This window comes from Hyla sarda, chromosome 1, assembly GCF_029499605.1.
Source record: "Hyla sarda isolate aHylSar1 chromosome 1, aHylSar1.hap1, whole genome shotgun sequence".
NCBI classification, from domain to species: domain Eukaryota; kingdom Metazoa; phylum Chordata; class Amphibia; order Anura; family Hylidae; genus Hyla; species Hyla sarda.
In genome coordinates this window covers 589,960,662-589,982,754 of record NC_079189.1, presented here as the reverse complement: position 1 = coordinate 589,982,754, position 22,093 = coordinate 589,960,662, and positions in this window count along the sequence as shown.

Here is a 22,093-nt window from a genome sequence, read left to right as displayed (position 1 = left end):
ACCTAGCAGGAAGGGCTCATCAATTCATTATTATCCTAAAAACCTTTTTACTCCCCCCCCCACCACCACCCCCATCACGGGGCTATAGAGGTCTTGAGTTCTGGAATGTGGAATCTTTTTTGTTTCCCTTTAGAGACAATTGCCCTGGAGCTGGTTATCTGCCATAAAGAAAACAGCGGCCATTAAGGCACGTTAATGGGCGGCCACAATGCTTAGATAAGCCTTATTGTCCAAACATCTATCACAGGTATCAGAGAAGCCAGGGTTTACCAAACCCCCCCCCCCCCAAACACTTCTTTCTCAGCAAAGGAGTACTTTGGTGGAAAACAATTTGATTTGTCAATTACTTCTATATAAAAATCTTAATCCTCCCAGTACTTATCAGATGCTGTATGCTTCACAGGAAGTCCTCGACTGACCATAGTGCTCTCTGCTGACACCTCTGTTCATGTCAGGAACTATCCAGAGCAGGAGAAGTTTGCTATGGGGATTTGTTCCTACTCTGGACAGTTCCTGACACAGACAGAGGTGGCAGCAGAGAACACTGTGGTCAGACTGGAAAGAACTAAACAACTTCCTCTAAAGCATACAGCAGCTGATAAGTACTGGAAAGATAAACATTTTTAAATAGAAGTAATTTACAAATCTGTTTAACTTTCTACTGCCAATTGATATGAAAAAAATAGTTTTCCACCCAAGTACCCCTTTACCGTTCTTAAATGACTTTACTTTACTTTTTTCAATTGATTTAAGAAGGTGATAGCAAACACTGTTCTTTACATACATGAACATTTGGGGGTGTGTGGGGGGTGTAAATGATTCTCATTGAAGAGACCCAGCTGATGTATGGGGTCTTAGGCCATGTTCACATGTCCGAATGTCCTCGCTAGGACCGCACAGAACAGGTTTAATCTTTCTGCGGACACGGAAATCGGAATTTTCCTGCCGGATACATCTGGGGCAGAAATTCCGCCATGTGCCCAGATGCCCAGATTGTGCAATTCCACTGCGGAATTCCACAAGGAAATTTCGGACGTGTGAACATGGCCTTAGAGGCAATGCCCCATGGGCAAAAAGGACACAAATAAGCTCTACTCCCAAAGAAAGAAAACCGTCTCTCTAGTTTATGTCTGATATGTAGAAGTGTCTGTAAAATAGCAAATAGAAGTTTGTACATTGTCCTAATGTACATCCTTGTGTGTAAACAACCAATAGTCGAAAGTCATATTTACCCTCTGGTTAGTACACGGGTCACATTCACTCCAAACACCCCAATTGCTGATTTCACAGTCCACAGGGGGAGGAGCCTCAGCAGATCTCGCAACCCTCTCCGAAAACCTGAAACAAACAGAAAAATGTCTAGTTACTGTTCCAATACTATGTAGCTGGTGCGATTATAGATTATAGTGACAAGAGCCATGATGCTCAGAGCACAGCACGTGGAGTACATACTGTATATATATGTATTTTTTTTTATTGGGGATGGGGGTAGTTTTTATAGTGTCAAGGTGGGGGGGGGCAGATTAGTGTTTTTTACGGTGTCACAGGTGGGTTGTTTTTATGGTATAAATAAAATTCAGTATGATTACAGCAATACTGAATTGACATACTATTTGTTCTGTTTTACTACTGTGATAATGGCGGGGTGTGGTGCAGGACAGATGTTGTTACCCTAGGGGCAGATGGCATTAACCCCTTGTGTTCGTGATGCCAGGACGTGGTTTAGCCTTAACCACCCGAAGGTATACCGCTGGATCCTGGGCTAGGTATGGGGCAAAGAAGACACTGACAAGTTACGGGCAACGGTAGCTTTACTGAGGGTAGACAGTTGTTACAGTCTATACAGTACAGCCAGGGCACAAGGAGGTGACCAGTGACACAGAGACCTCACAGGTTTGCTGGGATTTTTAATAGACAGGAGAATTTAGTGCAGGCCACGCTGAATAAACAGAAGACTGGACTTGACTAACAGGACTGTGACTTTAGCTTACTTTGCACTTGACCTGTGGCTGCAGGACTTGGCTTGAGTCTGCAGGACTTGACTTGAGGCTGCAGGACTTAAGGCCACCAATGTTCTGGACACACACACTCAGACGACTTGACTGCACTGGACCTCAGGAACAAGAAAGAGAAGCTAGCTTCACCCAAAGTTTATATTGAGGAGACTAGCAGGGAGACCATAGGTCTCCTTTGGGGTCAGCTGGTCACTAGTACCTCCTGGGTAACGATCACATGGTACATTTATTAAAGATACAACATACAATATGCCTGACAGGGCAGGAAAGGTACGGGGAAACACCATCCCGTACTGGGCCACCACAAACTTAATTACTCGACGCCCAGTCCTGGAGGGCGAAGGACCAAAGTGCCCACTGGGGCCAATGACAGTTCCTGGGGCATTTTTGCACAATGAAAACAGCAATGTTCTAAATTCATTCATGTTCTAAACGTGGGTGGAGATTCTTGACCTTGTAATCTCCTTCTCGACACTCTCCAACAAATATATACATAACAACTTTACAAAACATTTCGGATTGGGCTGCCTGAGGCTATCTACCCAATGCCTTGGCTACTGGGGTCCCTTGGTTTAACACACTTCCCCCCAGAACTCTATACATAGACTCCAAACTTCATGTTACATATTTGGTTGACTCTGTCGCTACACTTGTGTTGTGAAGCTATCAGGAATACCTTCTGGCCAGTAAAGTATCCTGCATACTGGAACAGGAGAAAACATCAGACATACTCATTATAGACATGGGTGGACTGGAAAATATACAAATATACAAGGCTACAGTCCTATCTAATCATTGGCATTGGATTAAACTAAAGTAATAATAGTGTACTGACTACACTGGACTATGTGTGGTAATTTTATTTATGAGTTAATCTTTGTACCTTGCTGGGAGAACTTTGACGGGGTCTTCCTCAGTGAATTCTAGAGTTGGTACAGGGTCCGGACTGGCAGGACTTTGAGTCACTGCTTGTGTTGTTGGAGAGACTGGTGACTGAGTTGGCACTCTGGAAACTGGTGTGTGAACTGGAGCCAACGGTGGCCGGACTGGAGCTGGACTAGAAATTGATGTTGGTGGAACAGACCCTAAGGCTGGTGAGACACAGAAGACTGCAGGCTGACTTGGGGAAAACATAGGGAAGTCCATAGATGGATAGATCCCCTCACGTGGTACGTACTCTCTTGTAGGTCTGACAGCTGGAGGAGATGGGGCAGTGAGCACTGACAGATCTTCTTTTAGACACAGTTTGATTCGGTTGCGATGAACAACTTGTGGCTCATACCCAGGCTTTTGTACTTCGTACATGTCGGAGTCTGGATAGGGTATGGCCGTCACTGTGTACGGTTTAGTCTCCCAGATAGAGTCTAATTGAATTCTATTGAAGTGGTTTGGCAGAAGCATGATGGTTATAATCCTCCTGTTGTCTCTGCTGGGTCTCGCCCATCTTCTTGCTGACAATTTCTTTGGCATCTTGGATTCTTCTCTGGTGGTCAGAGACATACTCCTGGGAGGCTCGCAGAGAGTTGTTGAATGGGGCTTAGAGTTCTAATGTTCGGTCTTTAGGCAGCTGTCCATGGCGACCCATCATCAAGTAGAAAGGGATGTACCCTGTAGAAGAGTGGCAGCAGTCGGGGCCACTCTTCTTGTCTTGGCACAGAAGCGGCACGCAACATGTGGATAAAGATGTGATGTGTTCACAGAGCCCGTTCCCCAGGGGGTGGTAAGCAGTAGTCCAGAGTTTCTTACAGGCATGAAATTGGCACAGTTCTTGGAAGAGTTAGGCCTCAAAGGCCATTCCATGATCCGTTAGGACAGACACCGGACACCCAAGGGTTTGCATCCAATTGAAGTAGAACATCTGGGCCGCTGTCTTGGCTGTGAGGTCTTTAATGGGTACAACGACAACCCATTTGGAGTAGTGATCCACCATGGTGAGAGCATAAGTATACCCGGACTTGGTAGGAGATAACTTGACATGGTCTAGTGTGACTGTTAGGCCTTTCACTCTGGATGGAATGGAGGGGTCCTCTGGCATCCTTGCGCAAATTCTTGGTGATGTTACAGACTGCATATTCATTTCCCCATTTCTCAATGTTGCTCCGCATTCCGATCCAGTAGAATCTGCTCCCAACTGTAGCTTCTGTCTTGTGGACTCCAAAGTGTCTCGACTGATCATGGTATGTGTTGAGGACCATCGCCGCGTCTCTTCGGGGAACCAGAATCTGATGTAGTTGATCACCAGACCGGATCCAAAGAATTGCGTCACAACAGTCCCTTGTGTACAAACAGTCGCTTCCTCTGTTGCCATGGACGTTTCAGCTCATAATCACACTGGGTCTGGCGTAGACGGGTTGGTACCTTTTTCGCCAGCAGGTAGTCCAAGAGATCCCCCATGACTCAACTTTCGTCTTGAAGAGTCTTCCAGGTGTATAGGTCTTCTTGAACCTTTTCAGACCTGGGCTCGCTATCCCTGAGGGCGGTCTCAACATTTTGATTCACGAACCGTTGATAAAATGGGGGCATCTCCACATCTTCCCACACATTTTCGACAGGGGATTCTTTGCCGGGGGTCATCCGAGACAGTACATCAGCATTGACGTTCTACTTGCCACTTCTGTACTTGATGCTGAAACTATAATTGGCCAATCTTGAAGACCAACGTTGTTCGATGGCACCCAACTTGGTGGTGTTCAGTTATTATCTGTGTAGACAGTAAATGGCGTGGCAGCCAAGTAGTCTTTTGACATTTCAGTCACGGCCCATACCAAAGTGCGAAGTTCCAATTTGAATGAGCTGTAGTTTGCATCGTTCTTTTCGGCTCCTCACAGGTTACTACTGGCATAGGCAACTACCCGCTCCTGTCCTTCTTGGACTTGGAACAGCACGGCTCCCAGACCATCGAAACTGGCATCAGTATATAACCGGAACAGCTGACTGTAATCTGGATACGCCAGGATCGGTGGTTCTGTCAGCAGACAGTTAAGAGCTCGGAACGCTGTCTCATGCCTCTTTGGCCCATTCGACAGGTAGTCTTCCATTGTAGTTCTCCTTTGCCTTACCCCGTAAGAGAGCTGTGAGGAGTTCTGAAAAATGGGCGAAGTGGGGAATGAAGCGGTGATTGTAGCCGGCAAATCCCAGGAAGCTCCTGACATCTTTCATCGTGTGCGGGGTAGGCCAGTTCTTGACAACTTCCACCTTTTCAGGATTGGGCTGGACTCCCTTGGTGCTGACAACATGACCCAGGTAGTGTACCTGAGGTTTAAGCAAGTGACACTTTGACAGCTTGATCTTCAGCCCATGCTTGATCAGGTCTTAGAAATCGTCTGACAGATGACTAAGGTGCTCCTGGTAGGACTTGGAATACACAATGACATTGTACAGGTACAATAGGACCCATCAAACCCTGAGACTTATCAGGGGCATTGCACAGCCCAAACGGCATACTTTTAAACTCAAACAGGTACAAAGGCGGTCTTCTCACAGTCTTCCACAGCCATGGGCACTTGCCAATATCCGCTGGTTAAGTCCAGGGTGGAGAAATGAGCAGCATGTCCGAGGGCTGTGAGTGACTCCTTGATCTTTGGCAGAGGATAATCGTCCTTGTGTGTGACATTGTTCAGTTTACTGTAGTCGACACAAAAGCGGATGGTTCCCTCTTTTTTCTTGACCAGGACAAGTGGTGCCGCCCAGGTACTCTGACTTTATTGGATGATGTCTGCCTTCTTCATGTCGGCCAGCATCTTCTTGACAGTCTGATACATGCCTGGGGCGACTGGGCGGTGTTTTTCCTTGATAAGTGGGCTGTCGCCTGTGAGGTTTTGGTGTTGGATCATGGACATATGCCCTAAATCAGTGGGGTGTTTTCTAAAAGCTTTGTGGTACCTTTTGGCAATATTGATGACTCCCTTGACTTGATCCCTTGGGGTAGTGTCCTCTCCAACTTGGGCTCGGGAGGACTCGTACTGGATCCTTCAGCCACTTAGACTGCACGCTGTCTGGCCACCATACGTTCCATTAAGATGTCCTTTGACTCCATGAGATACAACTGGGCTACTGGGGTGTATTTGGGTAACACAGTAGCAGCATCAGACAGGTTGACTAACTGGACTGGAAGTCTCCCGTTGGTAACAGTTAGAGATGAGCGAATCGAATCTAACGAATGCGAATTTGTTACTAATTTCTGTAAAAATGTGATTTGCAATGAATGCAAATATCGCCCCGATTCTATCCTGTGATGTCACAACCCTATATAATCAGCAGCCATATTCTGGCTAGTCACTTCATCTTTTCACTGAAGAGAGATACGACAGACGGCGGTGTGTGTTACAAAGAAATGCTTTTTCCTGCAGCGTTTCACCTCCTAGTCACGTCAGCATTCTGTTGGACAGGGAGCAATGCGTTTTTCACAGAAAATCTTTTTTAATGCAGCGATTAACCTCCCAGTCACTTTCAACAGCATTGTATTACAGAAAGGGGCAGAGAACTGTGTGTTGCCTTATACATTTGAACAAGCTGGCTTACCTGGAGAAACATTAGCAGAGGAGGGAGGAATAAGTTTTTAGCACAACTCTGTATCTTTGTTCCGCAACAAATGGTCTGCTGGTTATACTAGCCTCTAGATGGTATAATACACACCCAGCAGTCCATTCCTAATAGTCTTTGAAAGAGAGTGCAAATTTGGGTTTAGTAAACAGCATCTGTGTGCTGCAGCACTGTTGTGTACTGCTGGTGTTGTGCACAAATACTTACTTAAGCATACTGTAGTGCACGTTTCTGCCCTCATAAGTGCATACCACATACCTACATCTAAGCGGTGTGCTATTTTGTATCTGTTAATCTGTCAAGGGCATAGATACTGTAAAAGGCCAGGAAAAAGTACTCACCAGCTGTTGTTTTACTCAAATACCTTTTTAAGAATACTGTAGCGCATTTTCTACCCTCCTAAGTGCATACCACATACCTACATCTAAGTAGTGTACTATTTTGTACCTGTTAATCTCTCAAGGGTCTAGATACTGTGAAAGGCAAGGCAAAAGTATTCACCTACTGGTGTTGTACTCAGATACTTTTTTAAGCGTACTGTAGCGCATTTTTCTGCCCTCATAAATGCATACCACATACCTACATCTAAGTAATGTACTATTATGTACCTGTTAATCTGTCAAGAGCTTAGATACTGTGAAAGTCCAGGCAAAAGTACTCACCGGCTGGTGTTGTACTCAAATACTTTTTTTAAGCATACTGTAGCGCATTTTTATGCCCTCATAAGTGCATACAACATACCTACATTCAAGTGGTGTACTATTTTGTACCTGTTAAACTCTCAAGGGACTAGATACTGTGAAAGTTCAGGCAAAAGTAATCACTGGCTGGTGTTTTACTCAAATACTTTTTAACCCCTTAAGGACCGGAGGTTTTTCCGTTTTTGCATTTTCGTTTTTTGCTCCTTGCCTTTAAAAAATCATAACTCTTTCAAATTTACACCTAAAAATCCATATGATGGCTTATTTTTTGCGCCACCAATTCTACTTTGTAATGACGTCAGTCATTTTGCCCAAAAATCTATGGTGAAGCGGGAAAAAAAATCATTGTGCGACAAAATTGAAAAAAAAAACGCTGTTTTGTAAATTTTGGGGGCTTCCGTTTCTACGTAGTACATTTTTCGGTAAAAATGACACCTGATATGTATTCTGTAGGTCCATACGATTAAAATGATATCCTACTTATATAGGTTTGATTTTGTCGGACTTCTGGAAAAAATCATAACTACATGCAGGAAAATTAATACGTTTAAAATTGTCATCTTCTGACCCCTATAACTTTTTTATTTTTCCGTGTATGGGGCGGTATGAGGGCTCATTTTTTGCGCCATGATCTGAAGTTTTTAACGGTACCATTTTTTCATTGATAGGACTTATTGATCACTTTTTATTCATTTTTAAATGATATAAAAAGTGACCAAAAATGCACTATTTTGGACTTTGGAATTTTTTTGCGCGCACGCCATTGACCGAGCGGTTTAATTAATGATATATTTTTATAATTCGGACATTTCCGCACGCGGTGATACCACATATGTTTATTTTTATTTTTATTTACACTGTGTTTTTTTTTTTATTGGAAAAGGGGGGTGATTCAAACTTTTAATAGGGGAGGAGTTAAATGATCTTTATTCACTTTTTTTTTTCACTTTTTTTTTGCAGTGTTATAGGTCCCATAGGGACCTATAACACTGCACACACTGATCTTCTATGTTGATCACTGGTTTCTCATAAGAAACCAGTGATCAACGATTCTGCCGGATGACTGCTCATGCCTGGATCTCAGGCACTGAGCAGTCATTCGGCGATCGGACAGCGAGGAGGCAGGTAGGGGCCCTTCCGCTGTCCTGTCAGCTGTTCGGGATGCCGCGATTTCACCGCGGCTATCCCGAACAGCCCACTGAGCTAGCCGGCATGCTTTCGGTTTCACTTTAGACGCGGCGTTCAACTTTGAACGCCGCGTCTAAAGGGTTAATAGCGCGCGGCACAGCGATCAATGCCGCGCGCTATTAGCCACGGGTCCCGGCCTTTGTTAGAGGCCGGGCCCGAACCGCTATGACGCGGGGCCACGCCGTGGCCCCGCGTTATAGATCGGGAGTGGACACATGACGTTCCAGTACGTCATGTGTCCTTAAGGGGTTAAAGCGTACTGTATCGCATTTTCTGCCCTCATAAGTGCATACCACATATCTACATCTAAGTAGTGTACTATTTTGTACCTGTTAATCTGTCAAGGGCCAAGATACTGTGAAAGGCCAAGCAAAAATACTCACCAGCTGATGTTTTACTCAAATACTTTTTTAAGCGTACTGTAGCGCATTTTCCTACCCTCATAAGTGCATACCACATACGTACATCTAAGTAGTGTACTATTTTGCACCTGTTAATCTGTCAAGGGCCTTGATACTGTGGAAGGCTGGGTAAAAAGTACTCACAAGCTGGTGTTGTACTCAAATACTTTTTAAGCATACTTTAGCACATTTTTATACCCTCATAAGTGCATACTACATACTTACATCCAAGTGGTGTACTATTTTGTACCTGTTAATCTGTCAACGGCCTAGATATTGTGTATGGCCAGGCAAACATACTCACCAACTGGTTTTGTTCTCAAATACTTTTATAAACGTACTGTAGCTAATTTTTCTGCCCTCATAAGCGCATACCGTTTGCTCAAGCCCTTTGAGGAAGCCACATTATTAGTCAGTTGCCAGGATTATGGGATGAACAACGTCATTCCACTGCTTCGTTTCCTACAACATGTGTTTGAAACGATGGCTGGTCAGTGCACTGGAGACGTGGCGCCTACATCTTACGGCCACGTGAGCCCTGTGGGGGTTGAACTGGAGGAGGAGGAGGGGCACAGTGGAGCACAGTTTAGGTTTTGTGAAATGGGTGGTTTTTCTAGTCATCTGACAGGAGAGGAGGAGCATGAGCACTAGCAGGAGCACTAGCTACCATAAATCTTTAATTTTAATTAGAAAATTCATCTTTTAATATTAGGGATTGTGAAGCGCCGTTGTCTCCTTATGCTGCCGTCAGCTCAAGGCTGTGTCATACAGCCACTATATGGTTTACTGATGCTGCTGGGCCTGGGACATTACCTAAAAAATTTTATGGTAGCACTAGCTACCATAAATCTTCAATTTTCAAATTTAAATTGATCTTTTAATCTTAGGGATTCTGAACCCCATATTGTCTCCTCATTCTGCTGCCAGCTCCAGACTGTGTCATTCTGCCACTATATGGTGAACTGATGCTGCTGGACCTGGGACATTACCTAAAAGATTTTCTGGTAGCGCTAGCTACCATAAATCTTCAATTTAAATGTGAAAATTCATCTTTTAATTTTAGGGATTGTGAAGCCCTATTGTCTCCTCTTGCTGCCGCCAGCTACAGGCTGTGTCAATCAGCCACTATATGGTTTACTGATGCTGCTGGGCCTGGGACATTACCTAAATTGTTTTATGGTAGCATTAGATACCGTAAATCTTCAATTTAAATTTGTGAATTAAAATTTTAATCTTAGGGATTGTGAGGCCCTATTGTCTCTTCATGCTGCGGCCAACTCCAGGCTGTGTCATTTAGCCACTATATGGTCTCCTCTTGCTGCCGCCAATTCCAGGCTGTGTCATTCTGCCAGATTGTGGTCTCCTCATGCTGCTGCCACCTCTAGGCTCTGTCATTGGGCTGCCATGTAACTCCTTGTTTTGTGGTCATACAGCATTAGTTCAAAGTAAATGCTGGTACATTAAACTTGGGAATCTAATATAAATCTTTACTTTTAATATAAAAAAATCAATGTAATCTTTTCAAGATTGAGGCCCTATGGTTGTTGATGTCAAATTACCTGTAGAATTATCACAAGAATCCAATGAAACAGCTTGGAGCGATAACAATGAACCATAACTGATTAAATGAAACATTCACACTTTCACAGTCAGGGGGCACTGAGAGGCAGGGGCTGGAACAGGTGGTGTCTCGCCTGGCGGACTGCCAGCTCAATGCTCACCATAATGGGTAATCAAAAAGGTTTAATAAATTCAAATTAAATAAAAATTACATTAAAAATCTGCCACATCCAGTTGCTCTGCGGCAGTGATTCTATTAGTGATGCCTGTAATCTGCATGTCATACTGAATAACAATATTATTTCACTAACAGAGCACACTCCCTATGCGTGTTAGAACAAAGCAAAGTGTTCTACACCCCTACTGAGCCTCTCTGTAGGCCAGAAATAGCCATTATTAATAGCGATTCCCCGCGAATAAATTTGGACCGAACCTCATTTTTTTCCGAAAATTTGCCAAATCAGCCTGATCGAATTTTTCAGAAATTCCCTCATCTCTAGTAGCAGTGACAAGGCTTCTTGTGGCTCGGACAAGAGGGTGGTCTTTTAGTTGAAGAAGCTCCAATAGGGCTTGATAGTCTCTATTCTTGACTCTGGGACATGCACAACACCAGATCATGGTCTCTGTGTTGGGTTGCAAGGTCACCGACCTGATGTCTTGTACTCTAACTCTGCAGATTTCATCTAGCTTGTTGGCAAACTTCCTCTCCGCTTGTTGAACCTTCAAGTGGTGCAGCCCGCTGGCCTGAAGGGGACATATGGGGAAGAGAGGCATGCAAAGTATCTACTGTTACGCCGAGCGCTCCGGGTCCCCGCTCCTCCCCGGAGCGCTCGCTACACTCTCGCTACTGCAGCGCTCCGGTCAGATCCACTGACCCGGTGCGCTGCGATACCGCCTCCAGCCGGGATGCGATTCGCGATGCGGGTGGCGCCCGCTCGCGATGCGCACCCCGGCTCCCGTACCTGACTCGCTCTCCGTCGGTCCTGTCCCGGCGCGCGCGGCCCCGCTCCCTAGGGCGCGCGCGCGCCGGGTCTCTGCGATTTAAAGGGCCACTGCGCCGCTGATTGGCGCAGTGGTTCTAATTAGTGTGTTCACCTGTGCATTCCCTATTTATACCTCACTTCCCCTGCACTCCCTCGCCGGATCTTGTTGCCATTGTGCCAGTGAAAGCGTTTCCTTGTGTGTTCCTAGCCTGTGTTCCAGACCTCCTGCCGTTGCCCCTGACTACGATCCTTGCTGCCTGCCCCGACCTTCTGCTACGTCCGACCTTGCTTCTGTCTACTCCCTTGTACCGCGCCTATCTTCAGCAGTCAAAGAGGTTGAGCCGTTGCTAGTGGATACGACCTGGTCACTACCGCCGCAGCAAGACCATCCCGCTTTGCGGCGGGCTCTGGTGAAAACCAGTAGTGACTTAGAACCGGTCCACTAGCACGGTCCACGCCAATCCCTCTCTGGCACAGAGGATCCACCTCCTGCCAGCCGGCATCGTGACAGTAGATCCGGCCATGGATCCCGCTGAAGTTCCTCTGCCAGTTGTCGCCGACCTCACCACGGTGGTCGCCCAGCAGTCACAACAGATAGCGCAACAAGGCCACCAGCTGTCTCAACTGACCGTGATGCTACAGCAGCTACTACCACAGCTTCAGCAATCATCTCCTCCGCCAGCTCCTGCACCTCCTCCGCAGCGAGTGGCCGCTCCAGGCCTACGACTATCCTTGCCGGATAAATTTGATGGGGACTCTAAATTTTGCCGTGGCTTTCTTTCCCAATGTTCCCTGCACTTGGAGATGATGTCGGACCAGTTTCCTACTGAAAGGTCTAAGGTGGCTTTCGTAGTCAGCCTTCTGTCTGGAAAAGCTCTGTCATGGGCCACACCGCTCTGGGACCGCAATGACCCCGTCACTGCCTCTGTACACTCCTTCTTCTCAGAAATTCGAAGTGTCTTTGAGGAACCTGCCCGAGCCTCTTCTGCTGAGACTGCCCTGTTGAACCTGGTCCAGGGTAATTCTTCCGTTGGCGAGTACGCCGTACAATTCCGTACTCTTGCTTCAGAACTATCCTGGAATAATGAGGCCCTCTGCGCGACCTTTAAAAAAGGCCTATCCAGCAACATTAAAGATGTTCTGGCCGCACGAGAAATCCCTGCTAACCTACATGAACTCATTCATCTAGCCACTCGCATTGACATGCGTTTTTCCGAAAGGCGTCAGGAGCTCCGCCAGGATATGGACTTTGTTCGTACGAGGCGTTTTCTCTCCCCGGCTCCTCTCTCCTCTGGTCCCCTGCAATCCGTTCCTGTGCCTCCCGCCGTGGAGGCTATGCAGGTCGACCGGTCTCGCCTGACACCTCAAGAGAGGACACGACGCCGCATGGAGAATCTCTGCCTGTACTGTGCCGGTACCGAACACTTCCTGAAGGATTGTCCTATCCGTCCTCCCCGCCTGGAAAGACGTACGCTGACTCCGCACAAAAGTGAGACAGTCCTTGATGTCAACTCTGCTTCTCCACGTCTTACTGTTCCTGTGCGGATATCTGCCTCTACCTTCTCCTTCTCTACTATGGCCTTCTTGGATTCCGGATCTGCAGGAAATTTTATTCTGGCCTCTCTCATCAACAGGTTCAACATCCCGGTGACCAGTCTCGCCAGACCCCTCTACATCAATTGTGTTAACAATGAAAGATTGGACTGTACCATACGTCTCCACACGGAGCCCCTCCTAATGTGCATCGGACCTCATCACGAGAAAATTTAGTTTTTGGTCCTCCCCAATTGCACTTCCGAAATTCTCCTTGGACTACCCTGGCTTCAACACCATTCCCCAACCCTGGATTGGTCCACTGGGGAGATCAAGAGTTGGGGTCCCTCTTGTTTCAAGGACTGCCTTAAACCGGTTCCCAGTACTCCTTGCCGTGACTCTGTGGTTCCCCCTGTAACCGGTCTCCCTAAGGCCTATATGGACTTTGCGGATGTTTTTTGCAAAAAACAAGCTGAGACTCTACCTCCTCACAGGCATTATGACTGTCCTATTGACCTCCTCCCGGGCACTACTCCACCCCGGGGCAGAATTTATCCTCTCTCTGCCCCAGAGACTCTTGCTATGTCTGAGTACATCCAGGAAAATTTAAAAAAGGGCTTTATCCGCAAATCCTCCTCTCCTGCCGGAGCCGGATTTTTCTTTGTGTCCAAAAAAGATGGCTCCCTACGTCCTTGCATTGACTACCGCGGTCTTAATAAAATCACGGTAAAGAACCGCTACCCCCTACCTCTCATCTCTGAACTCTTTGATCGCCTCCAAGGTGCCCACATCTTTACCAAACTGGACTTAAGAGGTGCTTATAATCTCATCCGCATCAGAGAGGGGGATGAATGGAAAACGGCATTTAACACTAGAGATGGACACTTTGAGTATCTGGTCATGCCCTTTGGCCTGTGCAACGCCCCTGCCGTCTTCCAAGACTTTGTTAATGAAATTTTTCGTGATCTCTTATACTCCTGTGTTGTTGTATATGTGGACGATATCCTGATTTTTTCTGCCAATCTAGAAGAACACCGCCAGCATGTCCGTATGGTTCTTCAGAGACTTCGTGACAATCAACTTTATGCCAAGATGGAGAAATGTCTGTTTGAATTCCAATCTCTTCCTTTCCTAGGATACTTGGTCTCTGGCCAGGGACTACAAATGGATCCAGACAAACTCTCTGCCGTCTTAGATTGGCCACGCCCCTCCGGACTCCGTGCTATCCAACGTTTTTTGGGGTTAGCCAATTATTACAGACAATTTATTCCACATTTTTCTACCATTGTAGCTCCTATCGTGGCTTTAACCAAAAAGAATGCCAATCCTAAGTCATGGCCTCCTCAAGCGGAAGACGCCTTTAAACAGCTCAAGTCTGCCTTTTCTTCGGCTCCCGTGCTCTCCAGACCTGATCCATCTAAACCCTTCCTATTGGAGGTTGATGCCTCCTCAGTAGGAGCTGGAGCGGTCCTTCTACAAAAAAATTCTTCCGGGCATGCTGTTACTTGTGGTTTTTTTTCTAGGACCTTCTCTCCGGCGGAGAGGAACTACTCCATTGGGGATCGAGAGCTTCTAGCCATTAAATTAGCACTTGAGGAATGGAGGCATCTGCTGGAGGGATCAAGATTTCCAGTTATTATTTACACCGATCAGAAGAACCTCTCCTATCTCCAGTCTGCCCAACGGCTGAATCCTCGCCAGGCCAGGTGGTCTCTGTTCTTTGCCCGTTTTAATTTTGAAATTCACTTTCGGCCTGCCGATAAGAACATTAGGGCCGATGCTCTCTCTCGTTCCTCGGATGCCTCGGAAGTAGAGCTCTCTCCGCAACACATCATTCCTCCTGACTGCCTGATCTCCACTTCTCCAGCCTCCATCAGGCAAACTCCTCCAGGGAAGACCTTCGTCTCTCCACGCCAACGCCTCGGAATCCTCAAATGGGGTCACTCCTCCCATCTCGCAGGTCATGCGGGCATCAAGAAATCCGTGCAACTCATCTCTCGTTTCTATTGGTGGCCGACTCTGGAGACGGATGTCGTGGATTTTGTGCGAGCCTGCACTGTCTGTGCCCGGGATAAGACTCCTCGCCAGAAGCCCGCTGGTCTTCTTCATCCTCTGCCTGTCCCCGAACAGCCTTGGTCTCTGATTGGTATGGACTTTATTACAGACTTACCCCCATCCCGTGGCAACACTGTTGTTTGGGTGGTCGTTGATCGATTCTCCAAAATGGCACATTTCATCCCTCTTCCTGGTCTTCCTTCAGCGCCTCAGTTGGCAAAACAATTTTTTGTACACATTTTTCGTCTTCACGGGTTGCCCACGCAGATCGTCTCGGATAGAGGCGTCCAATTCGTGTCAAAATTCTGGAGGGCTCTCTGTAAACAACTCAAGATTAAATTAAACTTTTCTTCTGCATATCATCCTCAATCCAATGGGCAAGTAGAAAGAATTAACCAGGTCTTGGGTGATTATTTACGGCATTTTGTTTCCTCCCGCCAGGATGACTGGGCAGATCTTCTACCATGGGCCGAATTCTCGTATAACTTCAGAATCTCTGAATCTTCCTCCAAATCCCCATTTTTCGTGACCGTCACCCTCTTCCCCCCCTCCCTACTCCCTTGCCCTCTGGTTTGCCCGCTGTGGATTAAATATCTCGTGATCTTTCCACCTTATGGAAAGAGACCCAAAATTCTCTCTTACAGGCTTCATCACGCATGAAGAAGTTTGCTGATAAAAAAAGAAGAGCTCCCCCCATTTTTTCTCCTGGAGACAAGGTATGGCTCTCCGCTAAATATGTCCGCTTCCGTGTCCCTAGCTACAAATTGGGACCACGCTATCTTGGTCCTTTCAAAATTTTGTGCCAGATTAATCCTGTCTCTTACAAACTTCTTCTTCCTCCTTCTCTTCGTATTCCTAATGCCTTTCACGTTTCTCTTCTTAAACCACTCATCATCAACCGTTTCTCTCCCAAACTGGTTTCTCCCACTCCTGTTTCCGGCTCCTCGGACATCTTCTCCGTTAAGGAGATACTGGCCTCCAAGAAGGTCAGAGGGAAAACTTTTTTTTTAGTCGATTGGGAGGGTTGTGGTCCTGAAGAGAGATCCTGGGAACCTGAGGACAATATCCTAGACAAAAGTCTGCTCCTCAGGTTCTCAGGCTCTAAGAAGAGGGGGAGACCCAAGGGGGGGGGGTACTGTTACGCCGAGCGCTCCGGGTCCCCGCTCCTCCTCGGAGCGCTCGCTACACTCTCGCTACTGCAGCGCTCCGGTCAGATCCACTGACCCGGTGCGCTGCGATACCGCCTCCAGCCGGGATGCGATTCGCGATGCGGGTGGCGCCCGCTCGCGATGCGCACCCCGGCTCCCGTACCTGACTCGCTCTCCGTCGGTCCTGTCCCGGCGCGCGCGGCCCCGCTCCCTAGGGCGCGCGCGCGCCGGGTCTCTGCGATTTAAAGGGCCACTGCGCCGCTGATTGGCGCAGTGGTTCTAATTAGTGTGTTCACATGTGCACTCCCTATTTATACCTCACTTCCCCTGCACTCCCTCGCCGGATCTTGTTGCCATTGTGCCAGTGAAAGCGTTTCCTTGTGTGTTCCTAGCCTGTGTTCCAGACCTCCTGCCGTTGCCCCTGACTACGATCCTTGCTGCCTGCCCCGACCTTCTGCTACGTCCGACCTTGCTTCTGTCTACTCCCTTGTACCGCGCCTATCTTCAGCAGTCAGAGAGGTTGAGCCGTTGCTAGTGGATACGACCTGGTCACTACCGCCGCAGCAAGACCATCCCGCTTTGCGGCGGGCTCTGGTGAAAACCAGTAGTGACTTAGAACCGGTCCACTAGCACGGTCCACGCCAATCCCTCTCTGGCACAGAGGATCCACCTCCTGCCAGCCGGCATCGTGACATCTACTATTTCAACAAAGCAGTTTTTCATAATGTTCATCCCCAATATAAACTCAGCAGACCCCTTATCTGTCAAATTAGTTACAATCACTCCCTGCCCGCTAAGTATATGCTCTCCACACTGAATGGTTGGCTCCCAGTATCCATGTCTGAGGACTGGTTGCCCATTACCCGCAACTACTCTGAAGTTAACATCCTCCGGTTCACACAATAAACTAGCATCACAATGCTGATAGAAAATGTTTTTAGGTGTAGTAGACACTTGTGACCCTGTATGTTTCAACGCCTCGAATGGTACACCTTCCACAATAATTTTTACATAGGGGCAGGAGGCGACATAAAGTGAGAGCCCTGACTTAGGTTGTTCTGTAATTGGACCTGATGACTGTTTTCCTGGGGGCCGGTCCTCGACCTCAGGGGAAATCCGTTTAAATCCTAACACTGCGTTTTCCAATGCCTGGGTTTATTACAATGGGTACAAAAGGGTCGTTGAGTCCCTGGGTGTCTACTGTGGAGGGTTGCCGGGGTTAAAATTGCAGGGAGCAGGAGCAAGGGTAAGTTTTCTATGCAGGGGTGGTTCACGGTCAGGTGGAGCGGACCAGGTGGAAAGCTCCTTCACAGCCTTAGTCAACACTTCACTGTCTTGCCTAACACTCTGTAAATCCGAGATGGCGGTGAGTGGCAAAGCAGGTGACACTGGGGCTGGTGATGGTGGTGGTATAGGTCTAGCTAACGCTCCTAGTGGTTCTTGGACAGGTGGGAAAGCTCCCTCTAACTCAGTGCCGTACTCAATCACTTGGATAGCCAGTCTCTTGAAAGCGGTGAATGACATGTTGGGGTTTTGGACTGCTAACATTCTCAGCTGGGCTTTGTTCCACTTATTATGAGCACCATCAACAAATCTTTCTAGTAACACTTTATTGCCCTACTTGGGAGTTATACGGTCTCGTTTTTGGACAGTCTCTAGGGCATTTTGTAGAGCTATGGCATATGCACTCAAGGTCTCATCTGGTTTCTGTCGCCTTTCATACAGCCGGAGATGTACCTCTGAGGGAGAATATGACTCAAACACCTGGTACAGTCCTTCAAAGATCTGCTCTACAGTTGCCTTCTCGGGGGCTGGCCAGGTGCGGATTTCCTCTAATGCTGTTCTTTGTAGTTGTCCTGTGAGCAATTGCATCTGTTGATTAGGAGGGAATGAGTAAAAAACAAACAAACTCTAGATCCTTTCCTTGAAATCCCTCAGGATGAAAAGGGCTCCAGTTCAGACACTGGAACACTAGGGTTGTTAATGTGAACTGCAATGGCAACATTCCGGCCGCTGGGACTGGTGATGATCCCACTGCTGGATATGGATATGCACCATCACCCGGTTGATCTGGAGAGCTGGGTTCTTACATCTTTTTGGATTTTGAGTGCGCTGTTGTTTAAGAAGAATAGGGTGATGTCCCCTTTAAGAAAATTGCTGAAGTGCTGCAGCGGCTTGGTCTTGGCTAGTTGGGTACTGTAATGAATGTTCTCCCTCTATTTTTCAGGCACCCGGTAGTAATTTGTCTTGCGACTAGACTAATGGACACCAGTGGGTTCATTTTGAATGCTACCAGCACCGGAGACTTGCTGCTGTCAATTGTTAGTGAGAGCAGAGCCTGTGCTGCAGCGGGGGCTTGATAGAAGACAGTGGAGCCAGGTGCAGCCGCCAGTACCTCCAATATGGCTGCGCCCAGGGAACTTCCTGTTTTGGTCCGGTCGGCAACACAGGGCGACTCTTTGGTTCCTCCTCGCTGTGCTGAAGAGGTGTCACCACTGGGGACTGACGGGGTGGAGCTGCGACCGCTCGCGCGTGCGGGAAACACCGGACCACATTAACCCTTCACGTACCGACACTTTATAATCCACAGTGGCAAACAACAGTCTTTTCTTCACCTCCCCCTCTATCTCCCAAGCGCCACGAGTAAAACACTTTTCATAGACAAAGTCCAGTACACTTTCTAGCGCAAACTTTATGCGCATCGGCATGCGATTTTCTTGTAGATAATATTGGACACATTCAGACTAGGGGGGAGGATTTGTGGCATAAGGCACACACCCGTATCCTGTTTGTGATGCCAAAAGTTGTGGTAAGGGCGGCGTGTGTGGTGCAGAGCAGATGTTGTTACCCTAGGGGCAGATGGCATTAATCCCTTGTGTTCGTGACACCAGGGCGTGGTTTGGCCTTAACCACCTGAAGGTATACTGCTGGATCCTGGGCTAGGCGCAGGGGCAATGAAGACACCGACGCCAATGTGGTGAGCTTGAGGGGTAATGGTGAACAGGGGTGTTGCGGAGTGGTAGTGTAGGGTGTAGGATTAACCCTTGATTGTCGTGACGCGAGGGTGCAGGCTTCCTCAATGTAATTAGTCCTACCACCACCCGTCCCACAAATAATAGGGAGGAATAAAGGATTGTCCACAGCAGGTGTTGAAGTAAACCAGGAATAACTTTACTGCAGATTTAATGCAAGTGCATATAATATACAGTCCTTTGCAAGAGGACCGTGGTACAGGCTCCTCACAGGTTTGCTGGGACTTGGTAATTGAATGAGCTTGGATTTTGCTATCCGCTGTGCCACTGAATTTAGGGATAGTTTTGGGTTCAGTAGTCACGCAGGATTTGTAGGTTTTGAGCTGAATTAACTCACGATTTTGATGGCTGCTGAAGTAGAGGCTTCAGGCCTAGCTTGTCTTATAGCTGTAATAACAGATCTGATTTCTTTCATATCCATGATACAAGAGAGAGATTAAGTGGCAACAGCCCCATTATATATGAAGGGGCAGGATCAAAGCTCATTGGTTTAGCAAACCCGTCAGTCCAGACCTAAAGCATTATGGGCATATCACATGACCCAAAGGTCCTTGAACCTTAGCATAACACAATTTATTAACAGTCACATGACCTAAGGTCCTGTACATCAATATACTATAATAGAAAAATATATAAATATATACATTAAACACAGTATTAAGAGGTGACTAGGGGTTAGCCCTCCAGGAGAGCCCTGATAGCATGGAGGGACTCTGGCTGTGGGGACTTTAGACAGAGGGACAGGACCAAGTCCTGTACCGGGACACCACACCAAGTTATGGGTAATGGTAGCTTTACTAAGGGTAGACAGTTGTTACAGTCTATGCAGTACAGCCAGGGCCCTAGGAGGTGACCAGTGACTCAGACACCTCACCGGTTTGCTGGGACCTGTAGTAGACAAGAGAATTTAGTGCAGGCCACGCTGGATAGACAGAAGACTTGACTTGATTGGCAGGACTGTGACTTTAGCTTTCTTTGCACTTGACTTGTGGCTGCAGGACTTGACTTGTAGCTGCAGGACTTGACTGAAGGCCTCCAATGTTCTGGACACACACTAAGAAGACTTGACTGCACTGGACCTCAGGAAAAAGAGAGAGGGTTTACATGGAGTTAGTTATCTAGATTTTAGTAAGGCTTCTGACACTGTCCCACATAGAAGACTTATCAATAAACTGCAGTCATTGAGCTTGGACTCCCATATTTTTGAGTGGATTAGTCAATGGAGAATATTCAGAGCAAGGTCTTGTCACCAGTGGGGACCTCAGGGATCTGTATTGGGACCAATTTTGTTTAATATCTTCATTAGTGATATTGCAAAAGGCTAGGCCACTCCAGGACCTTGAAATGCTTCTTACGAAGCCACTCTTTCGTTGCCTGGGTGGTGTGTTTGGGATCATTGTCATGCTGAAAGACCCAGCCACATTTCATCTTCAATGTCCTTGCTGATGGAAGGAGGTTTTCAAGTTACCATGCACACAGTGGGCTAGACGATATTACTTAAGTATGTCCAAGTTAATAGACCCAACAAGGTAGTGACTCACGGTTCAGTAGATCGTTTCCAAAACTTCTGGTACCGTATTTATCGGGGTTTACCATGCACCGGCCTATAACATGCACCCTCATTTTACCAAGGATATTTGGGTAAAAATGAGGGTGCGTGTGTGTGCATGCGTATACCCTATGCGTATACCCTGATACACTGTTTCTGACCCTGCAGAAGCCCCCAGGAAAGGCAGGGGGAGAGAGGCCGTCACTGCCCGCTTCTCTCCCCCTGCCTTTCCTGGGGTCTAGAGCCCTGCTGCCGCCACTTCTCTCCCGCTGGCTATCTGCGCCGCTGCCCGATCTCTCCCCCTGACTATTGGTGCCGCTGCCCGCCGGCGCCGATAGCCAGGGGGAGAGAAGCGGCACCGGCAATGGGGCAGCGGCGCCGATAGCCAGGGGGAGAGAAGGGGCAGCGGCACCCATTGCCGGCGCCGCTGCCCCGTTGTCTCCCCCATCCCCGATTGTATAATTACCTGTTGCCGGGGTTGGGTCCACGCTGCTTCAGGCCTCCGGTGTGCGTCCCCTGTGTCGTTGCTATGCACTGCACGGCGCAATGACGAGTGACGTCATTGCGTCTCGCAGCGCATAGCAACAACGCAAGGGATGCACACCGGAGGCCTGAAGCAGCGCGGACCCGACCCCGGCAACAGGTAATTATACAACCGGGGATGGGGGAGGCAACGGAGCAGTGGTGCCAGCAATGGGTGCCGCTGCCCCTTCTCTCCCCCTGTCTGTCGGCGCCACTGCCCCATTGCCGGTGCCGCTTCTCTCCCCCTGGCTATCGGCGCCTGCAATGGGGCAACGGCACCAATAGCCAGGGGGAGAGAACGGGCAGCGGCACTGATCGCCAGGGGGAGAGAACGGGCAGCGACACCGATAGCCAGGGGGAGAGAAGGGCCGGCAGCAGGGCTCTAGACCCCAGGACAGGCAGGGGCAGAGAAGCCGGAAGCCTAAAAAGTGCATGTTATACGCCGATAAATACGGTATTTATTTATCGATAGACATAGGTAAATTTTACAAAGTGGAGCAAAGCCTGCTGCCAGACACAGAGCTCAGATCTTCAGTCTGCTCTACACCTCAGACGCGACGGCATTTCGGGGGCGGGCTCCCTTAGTCATGCGTACCAGGTGTGGAGGGAGGATTATATAGAAAGACCAAATAGGTTCCTATTCACATAAAGATAGTTAATAGTCACAAAAAACGTATGAAAAAATTACAAATTACTACAAATATAAATATAAGTAGAAATACATGCTATAAAAATGCTCTAAAATTGCATATCTCATTGAGACCCTGTGGAAAAATACAATTCAATTCTGTAATCCAAAAACATTCTCTTTTTAATAATTTGGCAGGAGGTTTTCACTCAAAATCTCACAATACATGGCTCCAT